We start from the raw sequence: 9,752 nt of genomic DNA, 5'->3' as shown, positions 1-9,752 counted from the left end.
CATGTACTTTTATATGCTACAAAGTTGAAAAAATTTAAATTCTGAAGTATTGAGGCCACAGCTATAAAAAATTAAGGTTTTAAACTGATTTGTGAGAGTAAGAAAATATGTGTTACGGTATGCTAAATGCTATTCTATACAGTATTTTTTCATGCTGGCTAATGCTCTACTTCTAGCAATGTGAACAATTATTTTTGCTGGCAAAACCAGCTCAAATAAAAACAGAAGAAAGCCACCATTTCTTAACAGAGTGAAGCTTAAAATTTCAAACATTTAATGGAAATTATTTACACATTTATTTCATTGTTTTTCAAAGGAAGTACTAGGAATTCCATGGAAGTTTGTATTTATGACAAAAGTAAATTGCTAGTATAAAGGTATTTTGAGGTTAGAAGTATGATAAATAGGAGATGATTTAGAAAGAAACAAGTGTATCTATTTTTAAAAAATCATTGTTGTTAGCTTCAGCCTTAGCCTTCTCTGACCCTCAGACTAGGTAAGAATCTGGAAGAGACAGGACGAGTAGGCTACCACACATTTATTCATTTCTTTTTGTTGTTTAACAGAAACCGAATTTTGCTTAGTGGGTGCACTGTCCAGTTAAAATACTTTCCCAGACTTCCTTGCAGTTTGGGGTAGCTTCATGACATTTTCCGTTGATGAAATAACCTAAGAAATCTGCTGGGTTCTACTTTTTTTACTCTTCCTTTCTTCTTCTTCTTGACTACGAAAAGCAGGTATGAGGCAGAGGGAAATAGCCAACTTGAGAGCATCCTGCAGCGAGGATGGGGGAGTAAGCTACATAAGGAGAATGGGGGTGTGAAAGGAGGTAGGATCCTGGGACACTGAAGATTCTGCGCTGCTCATCTCTGCACTTCTTCTGATGTTAGGCAACTTATATGAGGCTACTTGGTGAAGCTGCCGTCATCAGATTTCTGCCACATGCAGTGCACGCAAACCCCAAATGAGGCAGAGACTTCAGTATAACCTTTTTTTGTATCTTCTACTTTTATGTGTAAACTGTCTGTTATGGTAACGATGTGTTTGTTTAATTATTTTTGTCCTCAACCCTCTGAGCTATTAATTACATAGATGAGTTAACATTTGTAAAGCATTTGCTCCTGCTCATCACTGTATTTAATGCTGAAAAGTGCCTGACACTGCACATAATGAATATATATTTTAAGGCAATTTGGAAAGTTATTTTGACTACATACACATATTTTTACATAAATATATGGATATGCGAACATTCTATGTATTTATAATGACAAGTTTTGTGTTTTAAAAATTGTATGGCTTTGAAATAATCAGACATTAATGAATTACTTTATGCAAATAATTGTCACTATTTCCTTTCCAATTAGAACATTTATACTGCTGTAATAATGGACATTTATGTGTTATGATGAACTCTAAGTTGTTAGAGAAAATAAGAGAACTGATGTGGCTGAAAGGGGGATAAAGAAACAGTGACTTCAGCAGCATGTGCCAGACCACTTGAATGAGCATTCTTGAGAAACAAACAAACTGAATTTTAAGCTCACCTGACTTTCAGATATGCAGCATGCTATACCGCTTTTTTTCCTGATGCTTCGTAGCCCCTTAAAGTTGCTTACAGTAGAGAAATCTGTTTACCTTTGTTTAACCCAGAATTTTCCAATCTTATGAGATCATGAAATTTTTTTATTCAAGTTATATCTATTGACTCCCATTGGAAACTGTATGTGAGACACAGTTTGGGTAACCCTGTGATACAGCAACCAGCAACATAAAGAATAACCACTATTATTTCATATTGGCATGTAGTATCTAGTGCAATTAGATAGTAATCAGAAATAAGATGTATGACTTTGAGAAAGGGGAAAAAATATCAAGAATTTTTTTGCAGAAAACAAGAATTCCTATTTTATCATGAGGGTGAGACATTTATTTTGTTCCCCACTTTATCTCTGGTGGCTCTGTGTGTAACATGGCAGATGCTCAATAAATTCTTGTTTGTTAATGGCAGGAAGGCTTGATGGAGACATGTAAGGAATCTCATAGGTAACTGTACTACAGAGAAACACTCTGGGAAAGATACACAAAAGCCATGACTTTATAAGCTTTCTGGGGATACATGCCACATATATTGTTTTTTTCCTCCAAATTCTCATTGTTTGAACTTTGAAGATTTTTTTTTACTCCAGTGATAGAAAATACATAGACTTGATAGCTAACAATCAGAATCCTTCTCATCATAGTACTCCAGGCAACTAGTAGTGATTGATTAGAGCAGATGAGAGAGGTAAAACCTGGCAGCCGTCTCTCATGTAAGCGTTACTATTCTTTCCTGGTCAGGTAACTTGTACTTATTTCATAATGACCAACTTCCACTCTGAAGACAGACGATTTACTTTTTTCCCCTTGAATACTGTTGTAATTTTAAAATGACCACATATTCTTTGATATTCCTCTTTTCAATAGATGGAAAATAATTCCCCTTCCATTGAGTGTGGGCTGGAGTGGGCTTAGTGAAATGAAAAGTCTATAACGGATATGATAGCACGAAGCTTTGAAGACTGATTATTCTTTTCCTATCTCTCTTCCCCCACCCCCTTGCTTCCTAAGATAATTCACTGGAGGAAGGTAGCTGCAATGCTAGGAGAGGCCCCCTGCAAACAGGTGTGTGAGTGAGCCATCCGAAAGTGGCCCCTCTAGCCTCAGTCAGGCCTTCAGATGAGACTGCAACATCTTCCAACATCCTAACTGAAACCTTATGAAGGACTCTGGGCCAGAGCCATGTAAATTAATTATAAGCCACTTCTGAATTCCTGATTTGTAGAAGTAGGATAGTATGTGCTTACTGTTTAAACCACTAAGATTTGAGGTAATATTTAACGCATGAATAGATAACTAATAAGACTGTTACAAAGTTTTAAAGAAACAGAACTTATTTAGAGCCCTTTTAAAAACCCACCCTCCTCTAGTCCCAATTTCACCACTTTGATATGGCCAAGTTAGCTAATTACCCATCAATACCTATTTCTTTTTTTCCTTCTAAAAGCAGGGACCAGAAAACCCTTTTCAGACACGGCCAGATAGTAAATATTTTAGGCCTTGTGGGTCAGGTGGTCTCTGTCACCACTACTCAGTTCTGCCCTTATAGCACAAATGCAGCATTTAAATGAATGAGAATGGCTGTGTTCTAATAAAAGTGTTTTTATAGATACTACATTTTTTGAATTTTGTATAATTTTCACATCACAAAATATTCTTTTGATTTTTTTTCAACCACTTAAATATGTAAAGACCACATTTAATGTGCAGGTCACTTAAAGCCAGACAGTGGGCCAGATTTGGCCTACAGGTGTAGTTTGCCCATTTCTGTACTAAATTAATAGAAGTCTTGATATTTAGCTGGCACATAGATGCCAAAAATAAAGACAGTATTTTTTTTTCAGACAATAGCCTGTAACCGTGTTCTCGTTAATGGGATGTAGGTGGAAAGGACATATGCAAACCCTGAGTCATGCTCTTAAGGGAAGTGGAGTCCCCCTCCTCCCAATTCCTTTTTTCCCATTTTTTACTGGCTCAAATGACGATCATCTTGGACCACATGGACGACAGAAATGTCCTTGCGATGGTGAAACAAATAGAAAGAGCCAGAATTCTTGCCTCTGAACTGTGTGTAGTCATACTATTATGAGAGTTAGAAATAGACTACAATCATGTTTAAACCTATTTTTAGGTCCCTCTCACACGTCACCAAATCCATGTTCTAACTAATGCAGCTGGTCTTTGGCTAACATCTCTTAATGCAAAGACAGGTTAAAGTTCAAGAAACGCTGCAGACAGTGGGTAATAGCTATGTGTGGAGTTAAAGAAATTCATTCTTGGTCACTCACCAAGTTAGGATAATCTGGACATAGGATTGCTTTAACTTTTTTTTTTTTTTAAACAGAATTTCTAAAAAAAATTGCAGGTACTTGCCTTTACTGCTGATTGTTGATTTCCTGAAATTTGGAAATGAATAAATGTGCCGTTGTATCTATTTTCTCCTGCCTCTATCACACTTGTGGTCAAGGGAGGAGCATTATTAATTAGGGAACATAAACAATTCACTCCTTATAACCTCTGAGGAAAAATTAATTCACATTGTCTTTTTGGAGTTTATTTGTATAAATGAATGGGTTTAACTCCCCCTCTCCCAGTATCCCATAGTCCTAGGAATTTTCTCATTCATATGACAAATGAAAGAAACTGTAGTCATAATAGACATGCTTATCTTGTGAGCGGTTTTTATTTCCCGCCGTAGGGGTTGGGGGTCCCCGGCTGTGAACAACTGTGAAAAAGGAGTCCACAGTAACGTCTGGAAAGCACTATGAGAATTACCAGCCATCGCTTGGCAGCACCAGAGCAGCATGCATTGTCCAAACACAATCGTTTGAGTTCTCGTGCTGACACACAGTATTTCCCATTCATCTCTCTCCCCCTTTCTCTCCCTCTTTCTCTCTCTGCCAAAAACCCAACTCGCTTTAAGTAGGCACAGACTTTCCAAGTCCTGGCTGCTAGTGTCCTCAAGAGATTTCAGGGAGAAACAGTCTTGGCGAAGAGTTAGAGCCAGAGGCCGGCCAGTGAAGGAACAATGTCTGGGTTTAGAGAACAGCTGGAGCTTCGGAGGGGAGAGGCAGCTTGGCGAACGAGGAAGGAATGTGCTTGTCACTTCAAGAGGCAAGAGACTTCGATTTCCCTCCTGCCTCCGCCAACAAGTGTTTATTGGAAAGAACAGAGTGGTGGTGATGGCAGGTGACTTTTGGTTAGGATTTTACGGAATTTTTCATGTTTATTTTACCTTTTCAAAGAGCAGATAAATGTACAAATCCCACAGTATAACTATTCTGAATTCTGCTCATGTTTTCATTGGATAAGTGAGTGTTGTTCTTCAGGGTTATTTTTAAGAATGCCGCCACTGGCCCATTTAAAAACTCTGCTTGCTTTTCCTTGCATGTAAGCTAATATTTGTTATAGGGATTTTGGAGAAAAGTAGCAGAGGGTAGTAAATGGAAAGTGAAGGGAGAAAAGATCCTCCTCTGAGAACATGAGCTGAATTTACAGTTGAGGGAATCAGATGGGCTCGTTTAGACAAAATAAGAAAGTTTCATCTGAAGCCAAGGTGAGCTTATGAAAAGTTTGACAAAGTTTGGGTGAAAATAGAGTTTTTAATATGTCATATTCTTTGGTCATGTTTTGATTTCTCTATGATTTTCTTGGATTCTTATGGAAATGAATAAAACAACAGAGACTATTTTCCCATTCTAACTTCCATTTGTTAGTCTTGGAGAGTGTGACCTGATTTTACGTATCACTTATAAAGTGAACAAAAAGACCGTCCAATATCAATATTCAAATGATAATAATTGTTACCATTTTAAAGTCTCTTGTCTCCTCCCTGGCTCAACTCTGAGCATTTTTGTCTACTTCAGGATTTTCCCTTTAATTGTACCTGCTTTTTTTTTTTTTTTTAATTTGGCAGTAAGAATGTCATTTAATTGGATCTTGGTGGCATAAACACTTTTAAAAGGTAAAATAGGGAGTCAGGGACAGGATTGAGAAGGGAATAAATATTCTTGAATTATGCCTGTGTGAAAGACTCCAGTACTAGTTCCTTTGCTTATAAGAATTTGCGAAGTAAGATATTCCCATTGCAAAGATGGGAGACAGAGGCTTAGTGAGAGTCATCATAACGTCTCTAATATTACCTGATAGCCTATTAAATGGTAAAGCCAAGGTATCTGGATTTAAATGTGATTTTGGCTCCTACGTCTGCATTGTTTCCATGGCTCTATTTTCGTCTAAGTACTAAAATCTGGGTTGATTAGGTTTAAATTGACCATTAAAAATGTGTTGGTCAGAAGGAACCTGTATACTGCGTCTACTATTTCATGTACTTCTTTTGCTAGTATGTTGTGCTTCTACGTAACGAGACTTTGTTGCAAGGATGCAAGGGACCACAGAGTTTTCAAATATATAGACACTTTGGGATCTCAAATTTCCAAGACTGGAATTAGTACTTCTCAGGAAGAAAATAATGTGATGTGGTCTGCTTGTCACTAACCACAATGAAGTTGCGGGCCTGCCAAGGTTTATATAATCCACTTTGTAGGGGGCGGCCCCCTTCATATCCACACTGTGTGGTGACTTGCCTTTAACCTGCAGACCTTTCTCTGAGGCCAGAGTAGCAATTTTACTCAGCATAGACGGTGTGAATTATAGCAGCTCTTTGCAAAAAGTGTCTCTTGGGCTGTTATTCTTAAAAGGGGATTGTGAGCAAAGCAGGAACTTAGAATTTCATAGACTCCTTGCCAGAACAAGTATGAAGAGGCCCACTAGATGTAAAGAAGTCAATGAACTTCAAGGAATATCTGGGGAGCAAAGGCTGTTGTAATGTTTATCTATCCACAAGCATCAAGAGCATCTGCAGTGGGTTGGCACATTGTTTTGAGTGTCTACTTTGAGCTAATCATGGTGAGAATATTAAGAATAATGTTTAGAAATTGGAAAAATGTGTAACTCTGAGATCATTGCTTTGCTGTGCTCACAAATACAATAAAATCAACACAAAAACTGCTAAGGAGTGTGTTAACCACTGTGGAAATATAGTATTTCCTATAATCCAGAATATGTAATTAATCAGAACTCTCATTCCCAAGCATTCTGATTGATTGGCATTTTCCTTCGTGAGTTTCAGATGAAGAATCATTTGTACTATGACACATCTGGGTTGTTTAGTATACTTCCTTTTGAATCTTTCTTTAACATTATGTGGAGCATACATGGGAAATGTGCATTTAAGGAGTCACAGCAATGATCAAATGAGTTCCAAGTGGGGACTGTGTGCTGTAAGTCCCATAAATTGATGGGCAATATTTTTATGTTATTGTTTTCTATAATAGGACCTAAAACCAGCTGCACATGTCTGGCAGTTTAAAAGTTTCAATAAACTAATGCTTGATAATAATACTGACCTATTTCTCCTAAGGACTGCATAAATGGAATTTTTATTTTACAACTACCTTTGAAAAGAACATATATCATGTAGAACTGATGCTATGGGTATAACAGAGCTTTGCTGTTAAGTCAATTGGATGGAACATGTAAAAAGTTTTGTTTCTTGACCAAAGTTCTTTTTATAGGGCAAAGTGGATCAGAATAATTGTTCAGGGTGATACAACTTTACAGGCCCCACATTACCGATGTTCTTATTGTAAAATTGAATGCAGGGTGGGGCAAAAGTAGGTTTACAGTGGTTTGTATGGAAAGTAATACAATAATTAATAGGTAATAATATAAGAATAAGCTCTGTTTTGCATATGTACAACTGTAAACCTACTTTTGCTCCACCCTGTGTATCTTAATAGACATACTTTTGTGTCTAAAATTGAAAAACGTATTTTATTTGATACTTTGATATTTTAATGATTCACTAAATCAATTATTGAAGAAAAGAATACTTCTTTAGAGGTAGTTTTTAATAGATTTTCTAGTTTGGGTAATAGTTCTCTTTTTAAAATTTATTTTATTTTATTTTTAAAAATTTTCATTTACCTTTTTTTCCATCACCGTTTATTCCCCCAACACCCTCTTCTACCTCCACCCCGTCCCACAATCACCACACTGTTGTCTGTGTCCACAAGTGCCTTTTTTAAATTTTTTGCTCAATCCCTCCACCCTACTGACCCTCCTCAAAATTGTCCTCCTGCTCTCCATCCACAAGTCTGTCTCTATTTTGCTTGTTCACTTACTTTGTTCATTAGATTCCACATATGAGTGAAATCCTATGATACTTGTCTTTCTCTGACTGGCTTACTTCACTTAGGATAATGTTCTCCAGTTCCATCCATGCTGTTGTAAAGGGTAAAATTATCTTTTTCTGTGGCTGAGTAGTATTCCACTGTGTAAATGTATCGTTTTGGGTATATAATTCTCATTATTTTAAAGGCTCATAAATTTAGGATTAAAGAGTGGCTAGGTGGAAACATTGTCTTAGTTTGTCAACTGGTTAATATACTGTCTGGGCTTTTCTGGGACCCTGGGCTGCCATCGAACACGCTCTGGCACTCAGCTTTTGGCCTAGGTACCCAGTTTTGTTAGTGCTTGAATTGTATGACATCAGGGAAACTAAACAGAGTTTAGCAAACCCACCAAAGCTTTATGTACAGCAGTTTAGCAGAGAGATCAACCCCTGGGTAGTTGGAGACAAGCTGGTTGGTGAAACGCTGGCTTTGCTTTTTATTGGATTTTGGCCTTGGTCAATTTATCTGACCTTTGTGAGACTCAGTGTCATCATCTAAAAAAGTAGGATAATAATAGTACCTCATATATTACTACAAAGCTTGAATGAAATGATGCTTGTCAAGCACTTAGCTCCGTTCCTGGTAATACTAAAGACTCAATAAATGTTAGATGTTGTGATTGTTGTTGTTGATGTTATTGTTACTGTTGTGGATCCTCCTCTTTTATTATTATCAGTATTTTTATTACATAAAGCAGAAAGCTAACATGCAAATTTATAATGAACCATGGTACAATGCCTGGAATGTTGCGTAACCTCTCAATTGCACTTCACTTCTTGACATAGAGATAATCTATATATCAACCCAGTAGTTAGTAAGCTGCCTCGTTAAGGAGGACAAAAGTTTAGTTTGTGGACAAATTAAAGCATTAATTATTTTTGTCTGTAGCTGGAAGTAATTCATTTTAATATAGCAATCTCTGGTTATTGCTCATGAAAGAACGCTGACTGAGCAGTTTATTTATCTTTTATTAATGCTTCTTATTGAGATGAAATTCACGTAACAAAATTAACCATTTCAAAATGTACAGTTTATTGGCATTTACAACATTTACAATGTTGTGCATACACTCCCTCTATGTAGTTAAAAAACATTTCTATCACCCCAAACAAAACCTTGCCCCCACTAAGCGGTCATTCCCCACTTCCCATCCCACCTGGCCACTGCAACCACCAATCTGCTTTATGTTTTTTTCCTTTTTTCTGTTTTTTTTTTTTTTTTTCACGGAAGCAATGTCTAGACTACGCATGCAAGGGAGACGAAATGGTTATTCTGTCTCCACTGACAGTGGTCCACTGATATTTTATCCCATGCGTATAACTGCTCATATCACTGAAAAGACTATAGCAGCAAATTAATGGGAAAAAAATCTGCTTTATGTTTTCAGGGATCACCTACTTTGGATATTCCATAGAGATGGAGTCATACAATATGTAAACTTTTATATCTTGCTTCTTTCACTTACCCTAATATTTTTGAGGTTCATCTATATTGTACATAGCATGTATCAGTACTTATTCTTTTTCATACTGAGTAATATTTTATTGTATCTAAATGCTCTATTTTATCTACTCATTTGTTGACTGTTTTTGATTTTTAATTGGTAAATTGCTTAATAAATACAGCCCAGTATAAAAATATTTTCAAAATAGATTCAAAAGGGAAAATTTTAGGATTGTGACTCATAAACTCTACATTTATCTAACAACCACTGGATCTCCAATAACTAGTACAAAATTGGCACATAGTAATTGCTCAATAGATATTTATTGCATGAATGAATAAACCTCTATAATATGATGTTAAAAAACTAACACAAAAACAGGCTCCTAGATGGAGAGAACAGACTGATGATTGCCAGATGGGAGGGGGTTTAGCTGACTGGGTGAAAGAGTTGAAGGGATTGAGAAGTACAAA

At 36.6% G+C, this 9,752-nt stretch overlaps 1 non-coding gene across 1 annotated transcript; it reads right to left on the bottom strand.

Annotated features, from left to right (window-relative positions):
• Positions 1–9,065: 9,065 nt before the first annotated feature.
• LOC129087865 (small nucleolar RNA SNORA20) lies at positions 9,066–9,200 on the bottom strand. The gene has a single exon (XR_008530955.1). It is a non-coding gene; the product is annotated as a small nucleolar RNA SNORA20 (small nucleolar RNA).
• Between the last annotated feature and the right edge of the window lie 552 nt (positions 9,201–9,752).

Source organism: Pteronotus mesoamericanus, unplaced genomic scaffold (assembly GCF_021234165.1).
Source record: "Pteronotus mesoamericanus isolate MK-2021 breed Mesoamerican mustached bat unplaced genomic scaffold, CSHL_Meso_final contig_130, whole genome shotgun sequence".
Taxonomy (NCBI): Eukaryota; Metazoa; Chordata; class Mammalia; order Chiroptera; family Mormoopidae; genus Pteronotus; species Pteronotus mesoamericanus.
The sequence above is the reverse complement of the archived record's forward strand: the minus strand, read 5'-3'. Positions and strand labels throughout refer to the sequence as shown.